The following is a 14,581-nucleotide window of genomic DNA, read 5'->3' as shown; positions in this document are numbered from 1 at the left end:
GAGAGGGTTTCGTGGGACAGGTTTTCTGAATACTTGTTTTCGGATATAGAGGTATTGTTGCCGTATATTTTTCTCTGTCGGGTGAGCCAGTTTAGGCATCCAGTTGTACTCTGATAAACTGCGTAATAATATAACCCTCTGAATAGTTGCACCGGTTTTCCCGCATTAGGTTTTTCTGGGGACATTAGTCCAAAAATAATGGTGTCACTTGTGTGCTTGTTTAATTTCAATTGATGATCTATAGATGTTGATATTGTACTTGTATTTATTTTCAATATTTACATGGTAAATAACTTGTTAAGTAATTGAACAAGTAGGAAGAAATAAATCAGATAATACAGGAAGAATTTCTAACGGTTAAACTTAGAAATTCCAACAATTCATGGGCAAGTTGGGCAACACCACGAATAATGTGGCAGAATTATGGGGTCTGGAACAGGGGCTCATAATAGCACTCAAACTGAATTTTCAGAAAATTATAATTGAAGGTGAGTCACAGCTTGTCATTTCAATTTTGAAAAAAGTCCAAAATGGAACTCCAGTGTCGAAGATCTCTGGTAGTTGGAGGATAGATGGGTGCATTCCAAGGGTAGCCTCGCTCCTGAATCAGATTAAGGGCCCTTCATTAATGTATGTTCGGCGAAGTGGCAATAAATTAGCCGATATGCTGGCAAACAGGGGCTTGGGTATTGGACGACCTCTCTGGGAGGCCTATTGGTCTCAAGACCTGCCAGAAGATCTACGAAATGCCTGCTTGGCAATCTCAACTCAAGGCAATCTTCCCACGACAGATGTGGCTCTTGAAAGGTAGGAGAAGCCTGGTGATAAATGAAGAGGAAATTTGGATAAAGTTCGGTTGACTATAATTATGTCTGCTCGCTGCTCATTCTATGTACAAATGACGCCTCTTTAGTGTTATATTAAGTAATGTAACCACCTATACAGAAAGTGATAGGGTATATAGTTGGCCCTCAGGGCAACTAGTATTGCCTTGTGTTATTTTTTGGTTATCTGACAGCCTGAAAACACTCATTGGTCGGGTTATCCTATGAGACAATCGATTATACAGTTGGATATGACATGTAAACAGCTTAAGCAGTAATGGAAGGCGAATTTAACACAAACAAAGATGTATCAGCCAAAAGTATTCCAATAAAAAATCCAAATTGCAGATTCTTAACTTCTATTTTTTAGTTGCTTTGCAGATTCTATAAGGAACGAAAGCAGAATAGCACCCATACAAGAAAAATAAACAAAGGATGGTCGCCTCGATTCAGAAGGAAAAGCCCAAGGGTTAGCTCAGTTGGTCAAAAACTGTGCCTCGCCATCGGGAGGTCACAGGGTCGAATCCACCCGAAGTCGTTGGGGTCAGGTCTTGCAGTAGGCCGAGGGGCGTTTTAGCCTAGCTATCGCCCAGATTTTTCCGTGGACATAGCGATCACTCACTAACCAGGGTGCTCGTGAACCACATGCAAAAAAAAAAAAAAACAAAACAAAAAAAACAAAGCTACAAAGATTGTACGAACAGTAAGGAGTCTTAAAATTTGATCGTAAAAAGAGAGGTGCCAACATACATTCCCTTTCAAGAAAGAGTGGTATTGAAATGCGAATACAGAATGCCAGCAAGTTTCAAAACTCACCATCAGTTCAACATCATTTATTGTATATAACTAACAGCGATCTCTTCCTTGAACATTCATTCACTTTCAAGTTTGATCAATTGATGAGTGGATATTACTTCTTGTTCAAATTGGAGGCACACACAACAATGGACAGTACGATGAATAAAACATAATTAGTTATCAAATTCTAGGCCTTTATCTCTTTGGAGCTTTGATCATGTCATCGCTCTCTTTATTCTCCTTCCCCCATATTAAACCAATGTTATCAGAACCAAACTAGTGACCGAACATAAAAACCTTGTGGACCGGGAACGGTCGGAACCAGTAAACCAAAAAAACAGTCGACCAAAAACACAAAATATTCAAATTTTAAAGAAAAGCATATATAGTCATGTGCATCCATATGAATCCAGACCATTTATTCACAAATAAACAAAAGTTCTCATTTATATAGCATGTAAGGGTGCACAACCAAAATAGCATCGAGTGCAATGCATATATGAACCAACATCAACAAATAAATCTATATGACCTCTAGCATCCCAAAAAATTGTGCTACAACAAATACCTACCTATCATCAAAATTATTGCCTATATTGGGATATTCAAAATCAATATCACCCTCTAAGTATTAAAATAAGATAGAAAAAACTTAGCATGTCAAATCAAGATTTTGTTTGAGTGATGGGTCCATTTTTCGTAGGGTCATGATAAAGGAGTTTGACAACCAATGCCACTAACATAAAAGTACATAGAGGGTTTGGTGCTCTTGATTAAATACTAGTTCCATACCCCGTACATGACAAAATTTGATGGAAATGTTGCGATCCCCGCAATCTTGAAATTTCTTACAAGTCATTTTGTCGCATTCGACAAATGACCATAAGTCTGGATCTTTCGCTATCCATCAAAGTGTTCCAAAGCATCCCCTTGCAAGGCTAGAATCAAAACAATCCCAACGAGAATGAAATTCCTAGATCTCAAGTCCCAAAAACCTATTTTTGGCTTCCTACGTAGTTCCCTAGTCCATTTTTGTGCATACGCAAAAGAGACCATTAGAAGCTGCGCAAAAGTGTGCTCTATCTTACACTATGGCCTGCGCAATGACTTAACGCCAGTAAAAATAAAAGTAAAGTCTAGAAGCCTCGTTAGTCGAATCTTTCCCAACTAACAGCTTCGAATGGATGCCTACTCAAGCCTGATCCCCCCCGTCATGGAGCTACTTCCCTCTCTTTGTGGATCCCTTATCCCACCATTTGCGGTCGCCCTATCCCACCATTTGTGGATCTCATACCTTAGGAAGAGGATCCCAAACCTCCTCCTCTTGGCCTATAAATCAAACACAGACCAGAGGATTGGAGAGGACCATTGAAGGTAGGCTTACGCTGCAAAAATAAGGCTAAGAGGCTTTTCATCCAAGGAGAATGTTGGAGATTGTGAGAAGAGGCTTGTAACATCAAGGCTTTGAGGTTGTAAATTTGTTCTCCCTTTTATTTAATAAAAAGCAATTGTTCTTTCCTAATCATGTCTTTTCTGATATCATTTGTGGGATTCCTTGATCATCCACATAGGTTATGATTGGTTACTGATTCAATTTATGATATATGTTGAGTTAAGTGTTTTATTTATCTTTCATTCTATACACTAGATGTTTTGATCCTTTGTGTGCTTCCGTCTATGCAAATCTCCTTCGAAACATCATGGAGACGCTGTGGAAATCGCTGGAACGGTCTTTAAAGCATCGAGGAGAAGGCACTAAAGGACTTTGACAGGAATTTCGTTAAACCGATAAGTGATCCCTCGCATATTACTTGTTTCAATCTATCGTAGGGCTAAGGAAAGGTAGCAGTTCTTTTCTTGTTTGTTACTGCCATTTCATCTGAGATTTAAGGAGATTCGTCTTGTCTGCAAGAGGGATTAGTCCGCATAACAAATTGGCAACCACAGTGGGGAACGTCTCATTCTCCATCATTCTCTTTGTTTTGACTTTTGATCTTTTTGTCATAGCCCTCTCTAAGTGTCTGAAAATATTGAGAGTTTGGATTTTATGATTTGTTTGGCTTATTTTTATTTTTCTTTAATTTTCCCATTGTGCCCACTTTATCTTTACTTACAGAGCGTATTTCTGTGCACTTACCGTTTAGCAACAGTGCGTATACGCACTGAACTATACTGATTGCCTGCGCACATGCAGAAAATTTTTGAAAATTTTCTCATTGCTGAGTCCATGAATTTTTTATCACTGTGTTTAATTAGACTTGTTTACCTTCTGGAAATCTCCTTATTTTGATTTGACATTTTGGGTTGCCTTTTTGAAGAATTCTTTATTTTTGCAAATTAGGGTTCGAAGTTTTATCTGGTGAATTGCTAATTAATCAACGGAAGGACTAGTCATTGATGAGATAGTTTGAGTATGTCCTTTTTTATGTCAAAGCATCAGATTAAGTACTTTGTTTTTACAATTGCAAAGTGTCATTAGTAATAAAAAAAATTAGGGTTTCGCAAGAGAGCACTTGTGATTGGGAGTTTTTTGTTTCGCCAAAAGTGATTACCGATTATTTCTCTCTATAAGACAACACAATCTTCTGCTTACAGTGATTTGCAACTCATTACGTCAAATTGAAATTATAGCTTGTGTATGTTGAAGGAAGAATTCATTATTTGTTTTTTGGTATGAAAGAAGTTTATAAGATCAAAATTTTGCTTCTTGTAACTTAGATTTTGAGGAATTTAGGTTTCATTTCTCAAAGAAGAGACAAGAATCGTGTATTTTGCATTCTCTCTGACGTGTATCTTGAAAATGATTCATTGGTTCTTGTATTTTTTGAAAAGTTAATGAAACCTCTTCCCTTATTTTAGTTACAATTCATCGAGAAGGAAAGATTACATTTTCATATTTGATTGCATTAAGGTTTTGCGTCAAGTCATAACACCATGAGTTTCACGTCCATTTACCTCTGAGTAAATAACAGCTCTTAAAAACAGTGCTAATAAAATCAATTTAGAATTTTTTATTATTTAGGGTTCTTTTCCACCTACATTAGATCAGGTTGTAGGGCTTTGGAATAGGGAAGTGAGTTAACTTTCCAAAGCTGCAAACAAATATTAGCATCTTGTGATAGGGAGTAAATCCATTTACTGCAATTTGGCTCTGGGAAGCTCCCCTTACAAAGGAGTTAAGCATGAGATCATATCAGACCCAGTGGAGTGATCAACCCCACTTCATTGGTTATGGTAGAGTGATTTACACGTATTAAAAATGGTGTCGAAAGGTACTTGGGAGTCACTTGGAAGTAAACCTCAGATTAACCATGTTGAGGAACTTTCAAGGGGATTGAGCTTTGTTACTCTGCCCTTGCGTGTACGTCTAATCTGTGACTGTCCCCCCCAGGTTAAATTGTTTTAAGTGGTAACCTTAGAGACCATAATCTTAGGGCTATTACCCAAGGTGACAGCGGAGGGGAAGTCTCTGTTGTACCTGGAACAAACGTTGGCTAGACTCACTTGGACCTTTTTGGAGGGTATTCTTCACTCGAGATGGCATAAGTGAAGTTACTTGCACCAGATCATGTACATTAAGCAGGTTGTCAGCATAACTGGTTCCACCCGCTCTATCTTTATTTACCTTTCACATTGATCTCCGCAACGTTGGATTTCATCACCAACTAGTGATTTCTCTGTGAAAATTTTGTTTGCATGGTTTGACTCCTTAGATTTACTAGCGTGTGTTATTTTCTTGTTTTTACTCTTTAGTGACCTTAGGTGTGGATTGTGATTTTGAGTTATTAATATTGGTAATAAATTTATATAAGTTGAATCTAATGGCAACAATGTTGGAAGTTACCAATAAAGAAACCCCTTTTAATGGGAATCCTAGTCCTTTTCCTGACTTTGCAAATGTCAGTCCTCCTTATATGGCTACATTGTCACTTCCTAGATTCACGATAGGTTTATCGATGTGGTTGTTTTCAACTTCTTTGATCCCAAATACCCAAACTATTCCACCTCAACCGAGTTCACCATCTCAACATCACCAACCTCATGTTGACCCTTTACCTTCTTCACCCAACATGTCCTCCCTTTCTTCTTCTTCGCTTGGTAAAAGCCTTGATGCTAGTAACCAGGTGACTAAGAAGAAGAAGAGGCAAGATAAGAAAGAAGTCAACCAACCAACCATGGCTGCAAGTATTGGTGATGTTGAGGAAACTTCCAACATGCATCAGAAGCCGAGATACCCTTGCAAACTTTGTAAGGGTGACCACTTCCTTATCGATTGTCCTGGTATTCCTAAGGTCTTGGAAGTATGGTCAAAGAATTCTTATCAACTTACTGTTGATCCATCGACCAATGATTGTGAGGTTCCTAGGAAAAAGGGTAAAGTTAGGTTACCTTGTAGGTTATGCAAAGGGATTCATCATAATCACCTTTGCCCTCATATGGATGAAGCATCAAAATTGTTGGAAAAACATATTGTTTCACAGCAACAACTTCCAACTGGTTACCGTAAACTTTCTTCCAACGTACCGTCAGTTGACGAAGTGATCAATCTAATTCCAAGTACAATCAATCCCACTCTTCAATTGGAGAGTGAAACACATATCACTCAGGTTGATGAGCCATTGGTTGATCAAGTGGTCGAATCGATTCCATCTTCAGTCGATCCCACTCTCCCTTTAGAGAATGAAATTAATACCGCTCAAGTTCTTCTTGTTACCTCATATTCTTCTACACATGGGGGCATTTCACCTGTTTCCAGTGATCCCCCTCCAAGTAATGAGGTTATTTCCTTTGATTGGAGTAGACTGACAAGACCTCGTCTTCCTTCTTCCACCCCTTTCCAAATCATTGTGAAAGCGTATGGTAAGAATGTGCGGCGCACAAATGTAGATGAAGGTGCTTCTGTCAATATTTTATCCTCATTCGCTTGGCAAGCTTTGGGTTCCCCTCAGCTTGTGCCTGTTACACAGAATCTTTTGGCTTTTAACAGAACCATTAGCGAACCTTTAGGGATCCTTCCTAAGTTACCTATTACTCTGGAAGGAAAAATTGTCTATATTGATCTTATGGTAGTCCAAGGCCCCTTGGATTTCAATTTGCTCCTTGGGCGAGACTATGTCTATGCCATGAAAGTTGTCGTGTCCACACTCTTTTAAGTGATGTATTTCCCTCACAATGGAAACATTGTGACGATTGACCAACTTTCGTTTGTTGGTCTTGATTCGACTACCTGCCATCTGACATCCCTTAATGTTCCTTATATGCAAGTGGTATCTACCCCACCATGGGTTAATTATGTGGTAACCAATCCCATGTTTTCAGTTACCGATGCAAGCGAGCCTCTCATTGTTTGCTCGACTTCTTATGACTTAGATCTGGTAATTGACATAGGGAACCCTATGAGGGAATTTGAAATGGATTTTCTTTCCCCTTTTGATTCTCTTCACATGTCTTCTTTCCAGAGAGTTATTCTTCCTTCTGATGAAGATCTCTTGGAAGCCATGGTCAGGAAGTATCCCTTGGCATGTGTTTCTTCCAAATGGAAGCCATGATCCAAATCCCTAAGAGGATGGTTCTTTTACTGTGTCAACCTCGTTAAAAAATGAAACAGGTTCTTACGAGCATAGTTATTTTTGTTTCCAACTCACATAAAAGAACCACCTCTAAGGATGGTTATTTTACTATGTCAACCTCGTTAAAAAATGAAACAAATACTTGAGAGGATTCTTCTACTGTGTCAACCTCGTTAAAATGAAACAAGTGCCTGAGAGCATGCTTCTGTTATTATGTCAACTTCGTTAAAAAATGAAACAAGTGGTTGTGAGGGTGGTTCTTTAACTGTGTCAACCTCTTTAAAAAATGAAACAAGTTCTTTTGAGGATGACTCTTTAACTGTGCCAACCTCGTAAAAAATGAAACAAGTTATTGTGAGGATGGTTCTTTTACTGTGTCAACTTCACTAAAAAATGAAACAGATTCTTTTGAGGATGGTTCTTTCACTGTGTCAACCTCGTTAAAAAATGAAACAGGTTCTTCCTGTGAGGATAGTTCTTTTACTGTGTCAACCTCGTTAAAAAATGAAACAATACCCATGATCATAATTCCTTTTCTTGTGTCAAACTTGTTAAAAAATGAAACAAAAGGTCGTTAAAAAAATGAAACAAATCCTCCCTTAATTAAGTCGATTATTTCACCTGATCTCGTAAATGAACCTTCCTTTCATCCACCTATTAGTAAACAGTAGTCTACTCAGGCGAATGAAACGAAGCTTGGGGGGCATGTGCCTATGTCGGTATGTTGGGGGCATGAAAACTTATCTCAAGCACATTTTCCTCTCTGTTTCAAGCTTGTGTAAAAATGAAACCACTCTCAAGCACAGTTTTTTCTCTGTTTCAAGCTTGTGTAAAAATGAAACCACTCTCAAGCATAGTTTTTTCTCTGTTTCAAGCTTGTATAAAAATGAAACCTATCTTGAGTCCATTTCAGTTATTATTTTCAAGACTCATTAAACTCATGAAAATCCCGAGCGTCTTTTGCTATCTTTTCATGCTCGTAAAATGTACATGAAAATGCTGAGTTATTTCTGTCTTTTCTTGCTCGTTAATTAAATTGAAAGTCGGTGATATGAGTACACTTTTATCACTTTTTCAGACTCATTAAAACTTATGAAAAAACAAAATACAAGAGTTCTCTTTATGCCCTTTTCAGACTCCCTAAACATGAAAAGATTGTCGAGTATTTGACTATTCGAACTCGTAAATTAAATGAATAGTCATCTATTCAGTATAAGTTTACCCCTTTTACGGACTGAACTAGACTATTTACGAAAAAGGTATACGTTGACTAATCATGGTCAATAGAGTTCTCTCCTGCATTATTTTACCCTTTTCTGGGCTTGAGAGACTAAATTTACGAAAAAGAACACTATGGAGTTTACTTATGTTTTTCTCTTGACTCCCTAAAAATGAAAAACACTAAGTTTTACTTTCTCCGGGCTTGTTAAAATTTTACGTTGAAAGAACTAAATGAGTTTTCTTTTCGTGTCTTTTCAAACTCTTTAAACATGAAAACGACATCGAGTTACCCCTTCACTGGACTCGTAAAACTTAAATAGTGTAGGACTCGTTAATCATAACGAGACCGAACCACTCCTTCCTATGGTTCGTTAAAAATACTCTGAAGGACTCATCCGAAGGATGAGCTTACAGGACAAGCATATGTTATCCTCCTCAAGCTTGCCAAAAATAAAGAGGTACTTGTCAATAATGTGGGGGGGGAATTGGGAAAAAATGTTTGTTTATATTGTAAAAGGCAGTATGTCACTCTTGAACATGACACTCCGTCACTTTTGTGTCTGGGTTGGGAAATCCATTTGCCTCTCAGTCGACCATACCTCATTGAAAGACTTCAGTTAGTTTGGGTATTATTTTTGAGGCAAATGCTGCCAAGTCAGAATGTCGTGCCGCCGATATGTTCAAGAAAAGTCCAACCTCAGTCAAAATTACCTTGCAATTCATAGCCTTCAATCGCATTGGTCATCCCTGAGTCAGTCCTGAATTACTCCAAACTATTGTTCTTCAAAACTTTACATGAGTTTCGTGTCATAGGCCCTCCTGCGACGGGTCGCTTCCTATCGACTTCAGCTCACTATCTAGGAAGTTGATCTAGAAACCTTATTCAATACCTTGGAGACTGCATGCCTTAATGGCAGGTTTCTCGCCTTCGACAACAAGTTCTCATCATTGACCTTCGATCGAATGATTCTATGAGTGTTCGACTTCAGGACATCTTTTCACACTTCATAGATTGTACTGGAAGTACCTTGAGAACCATTGTCATTATTGGTGGTTTCTCTCGCGCTTGTTAACGATTCACATCATTGATCGGTAATCAAGTGGTTTCTACCATGTTCGACTACGAAACATTCACTCACATGGTTAGATTCTTACTACGAATCAAGAGATGGAGATCAAGACCTTGGATCTAGTTTCATCCATCCAAGCTACGTGGAGTTATTAAATATTCATGATTGTAAACATATATCCATTGATGGTTGCGTCCATACTGTGTCTTCTGTTGACATGGATCTTTAGGTGTATTTTTGTACTGGTTCTCTAAGACATTTATGCTCTGAGTATGGGAATGCCTACCTCAGCGGTGATTTTATATTTCATTGTCACATTTGATTGATTGTTTCAAGTCTCCAAGTACGGTCTCTAACCCAAACCTTGGCATGATAAAGCGCTTAGGTCATCAAACATCTCTTCTGACTTTGCACTTTAGCGGGCAATTGTTACAAGTCATTTTGTCGCATTAGACAAATGACCATCAGTCTAGATCTTTCGCAATCCATCAAAGTGTTCCAAAGCATCTCCCCGCAAGGCTAGAACCCAAACAATCCCAAAGAGAATGAAATTCCTGGATCTCAAGGCCCAAAACCTATTTTTGGCTTCCTACGCAGTTCCCTAGTCCATTTCTGCGCATACGCAGAAGAGACCATTAGAAGTTGCGCAAAAGTACGCTCTATCTTACACTATGGCCTGCGCACATGACTTAACGCAAGTAAAATAAAAAGTAAAGTCTAGAAGCCTTGTTATTCGAATCTTTCCCAACTAACAGCTTCGAATGGATGCCTACTCAAGCCTGATCTCTCCCACCATAGAGCTACTTCCCTCTCTTTGTGGATCCCATATCCCACCATTTGTGGATATCATCCCTTAGGATGAGGATCTCAAACTTCCTCCTCTTGGCCTATGAATCAAACATAGGCCAGAGGATTGGAGAGGACCATTGAAGGTAGGCTTATGTTGCAGAAATAAGGCTAGTAGGCTTTTCATCCAAGGAGAAGGTTGGAGATTGTGAGAAGAGGCTTGTAACATCAAGGCTTTGAAGTTGTAAGTTTGTTCTCCCTTTTATTTAATAAAAATAAATTGTTCTTTCCTAATGATGTCTTTTCTAATATCATTCGTGGGATTCCTTGATCATCCACATAGGTTATGATTGGTTACTGATTCAATTTATGAGATATGTTGAGTTAAGTGTTTCATTTATCTTTCATTCTATACAGTAGATGCTTTGATCCTTTGTGTGTTTCCGTCTATGCAGATCTCCTTCGAAACATCATGGAGAAGTTTTGGAAAGCGCTGGAACGATCTCTAAAGCATCGAGGAGAAGCCGCCTGTGGAAGGCACTAAAGAACTTCGACAGGCATTTCGTTAAACCGATAAGCGATCCCTCGCATATTATTTGTTTCAATCAATCGTAAGCTAAGGAAAGGTATACAGTTATTTTCTTGCTTTTTAATAGATTTCATCTGAGATTTAAGGAGATTCGTCTTGTCCGCAAGAGGGATTAGTCCGCATAACAAAATCCTAAAAAAAAGTTAAGTCTGCTAGATTTTGGGTGAGATCTAAAATTCTACTTTCTCTGTATGAAATGCAATGAGTTTGGAACCACTCTCAAACATCCTGAGCCATTTCATGGTAAATGTTAAAAATTTAAGCAAAAGGATGTGAAAATGAAAGGTTACTTTAAGAATTTAACATTAACATGAAATGCATAGCAATACCAAGGTTATAGGCTTGAATATTAGGCTACCCCCCTCAGAAAATCTTGTTTTTCCTTAAAAAAATTGTGTGTGGAACATCTTTGGTCGAATTGTATAGAAACAGTCGGTTCGGTACAAAACTAGTCGGTTCAATGAAAAATGGCCACTTCTGTACTAGACCGGTTGGGTTCCATTGCAGAACTAGTTGGTTCAGCCATTTCCGATTTCCAACCTCGAATAGGACCGGTTTGGCCCCCAAACTAGTCTGACTGGCCGGTTCCACCGATTCCGGTCCAATTCTGATAACACTGTATTAAACAACAACTTCAATGCTACATACTCTTTATTCATTTTGTTTCTCACAGGTAAAGCAGCTTAGATTGAATGGAATTCCCATTATTGCACTTTTTCTTTCAATTTTTCAGCTCATATCCCCTAATGATGGACCTAGGTGGCAATCTAAGACGTTGAAAGAAAAGATGTGCAATCAGAGGAATTCCATTCAGTCTTAGCACATAGGAATTCCGAATTCCATTTAGTCTTGGCACATTAAATCTTTCAAGTTTCCATATGAACATTCAAAAGCACATAGAATTAAAGTAGCTAAACTTTAAACCAGAAGAGGATAATTGAAACCCTCTTAATTATAAATATTGAACACCTAATGAGGAACCACACTCATTGGTTCAAAACACGTCGACAAATGAATTATGACGTGATTTTCGCTGAAAACTCTTCTCAATAAACCTTCCTAAACAAATCAATAAACTATTTCATGTCACTCACCTCACTAACTTTTGTCAACAAAATCTTCCCCTATCACCATAACCTTGTCATTTGATTAATTTAAGCTTCCAACCCACATGACTCTGATCTGCAAGGGCATGGTGTCCAAGGAAATGCTGTCCAAATAGTCAAAATGCATGTCCCAAGTTCCATACTCAGCTCGCATTATTAGGGAGTAAATCCTAAATGAAGGGAGTAGCTATTGAATTTTAGAGTTCTTGAATCATGGATTTTTCTCTTCTTCTCTACTATATTCTTATACAATTTAAAGTTATTTTCATTTTGAACTGGCAAAGAACAGGTCTCAAATATAACTCCCTGCTTATTACGTACTTACATTCTCACTATGGTTAGAAAGTTCTACAACTAATGCCTTTGAATTTTTTATCATTATAGTCCAACAACTTGTGATTTTGTTTATAGTGGTCCTGCTGACCCTAGGCACTCTGCAAATCACCTCCACGTTAAGGAAGTAAAAAGTAACGGATCATTAGTTCACCGTTATGTACCATAAAGCACCCTCTGTACATAGGAAGCTATGTAATATGCTTTTTTAAAGACTCTTGAGAGATGTGCAAGCAGTCAAGGAAATTAGACTCGAATGAAACAACATAGGGAGATCACAAATATTTAGGTAGAAAAAATAAATAAATAAATAAATTCAGCGTAAATTCTAGGCTGACGTTGGTTAAATGTGTTTTATGCATAAGTGGCTCAGCCCCATACAAAGCTGGGTTTGATCTTCACCAACAGGTATCAATCCCAACATTTTCTAATTATAACCACTCCACATCTGTGCCTCAGCTTTCTTAATATATCGAAAATTTATTCAGACCTCAGTCAGGCTTTGTGGGTTCAAATCTCCAGTCTTCTGCACGTAGCTTGTAAAGCCACTTTCCGTTGTTCCAAATTCTACTGCTGTAGGGCACAACTGAAATCGTTTGTTCTCCAACAAAATTGGACAACTACACCATCTTCCTTAGCATGAAGATCGTGGGAGGAAAACGGAGTAAGAATGTGTCATGTCAATAGAGTATCAGCGACATGGATTCTTAGATTATTTTAATTTTGTTCAGAAAATTTAGAATGTCAAAGGATTGATGGGATTGCCCCATGACCAAATTGTCAAATCACTACTCTCGCATGGAAGAGTTGCAATGTTCAAATTTCTCTCCTCCTATGTATGTCAAAGTGGGTATTTGTCTCCAACCACTCGATCTGTGATTTTACCGCGTTACTGCGTTTTAGCTGAACCAATGGGCTTGTGCTCAGTGCGCTTGAAGATCATTTTTCTTTACCCCTTGCTGTGTCCCGCCTCTTCAGGCCAGCTGTAATGCTTCAAATTGAGTTTAAAAAGGAAAAATGCAAATGGCATCTTAATTCTATAGTGACATTGACATAGTATGAAGCCATCCGCTAGGGTTCTATTCTAACTGTCGTCTGTTTACCGGAATGGCATTTAAAAAGAGCGTAACTGGGTGTAAACCCTGGGGAATTTGGCAGAATATAATACCCTCAAACCTCACATCTAATCTGAAAATTTAAAACCGCGCGACCTCAAATCTTGAGACATATTTCTCCAAGTAGCTAAAATTCATAATTAAAACTTAAACCATACAACTACAGACAAACAAACAAAAATACTTACTCCGTGGAAGAGAAGGTCCATGATAGGAGAGTCGTACACGGCCTGAATTTCTGGTTTTGTCCAGTCATTTCTGGGACCGTTTCTGACGGCCTTTTCTGCCTCGGCGCTCGCTGGTGATGACAAGTTATGTAATTCAGAAGCAGCAGAAGCACCGGAATCAGCACAGGCCACTGTGGATGTATGGCGACACAGAGATGATGAAATCGGACGGAACCTCAGAAATGCCTTCATCAGGGCCATTTGTGCCACAATGCCGGCTGTGCTGAGGCTCGATCTCTTGACCTCCGAAGCACAGGGATTACTGACCCGAGGTTCAACTTCAAATCATACAGCACCCCTGAAATTTCTCGGTCACTCAGTCAGACAACGACAATCACGTTGCACATTAAAATATCACACCGATTGCTACCAAATCATCACATTATATTATTGTTTACAAATTCGAATTTATTATTGTCTCCCTTCATGGAAGTGTCGCTGTGCAGGCGTTAGCTTTCTCAGCTACCAAAATGTTTATATAAATAATAAAAAATCATTTAATATCTATGCATTTTACATTTTGTCAAGAACCAGCAGCGTCCGTGCACTATGCAAATACTTTGATATAGTAAACTACGGCATTCAAATAAAAAATTTCAATAATTAACCAATATCTGCGCATTCTCTTTTTTTTCATTAAAGTAAGTTGGAAATTATTGGAGTTGATTATAGTTTTGATGAAGGATTATTATTTTTTTGTTTAAGTTTAATTTTCAACCTAATAATAATATTAAATTAATTAATAACAAAAAATTAATATTAATAGTTATTATTTTTTAAATTGTGAAATATGTAAAGTTTTTCAGTATAAATCACATAACAGAATTTTTTGGCCTAATTCGTATCATCAAGATTAGATGAAAAGGCGGGTCATAGCATATGGTTAAATAGAGAGTAATGTAAAGAGAAAATTTCAAATAACTGCTATATTTGAACAAAAAT

At 38.0% G+C, this 14,581-nt stretch overlaps 1 pseudogene across 1 annotated transcript in view; it reads right to left on the bottom strand.

The window, feature by feature from the left end:
• Nucleotides 1-14,149, bottom strand: part of LOC149156913 (biotin synthase, mitochondrial-like) — a 179,995-nt pseudogene extending 165,846 nt beyond the window's left edge. The window contains exon 1 of the transcript XR_016262385.1: nucleotides 13,601-14,149. The product of XR_016262385.1 is annotated as a biotin synthase, mitochondrial-like (transcript). The remainder of the gene's footprint in view (nucleotides 1-13,600) is intronic.
• Between the last annotated feature and the right edge of the window lie 432 nt (nucleotides 14,150-14,581).

The sequence above is a fragment of the Pinus tabuliformis genome, chromosome 9 (genome assembly GCF_031772625.1).
Source record: "Pinus tabuliformis cultivar Carrire ecotype Pingquan chromosome 9, CPIR1, whole genome shotgun sequence".
Lineage (NCBI taxonomy): Eukaryota > Viridiplantae > Streptophyta > Pinopsida > Pinales > Pinaceae > Pinus > Pinus tabuliformis.
Note: the sequence above shows the minus strand (reverse complement) of the source record. Positions and strands in the feature narration are given on the sequence as shown.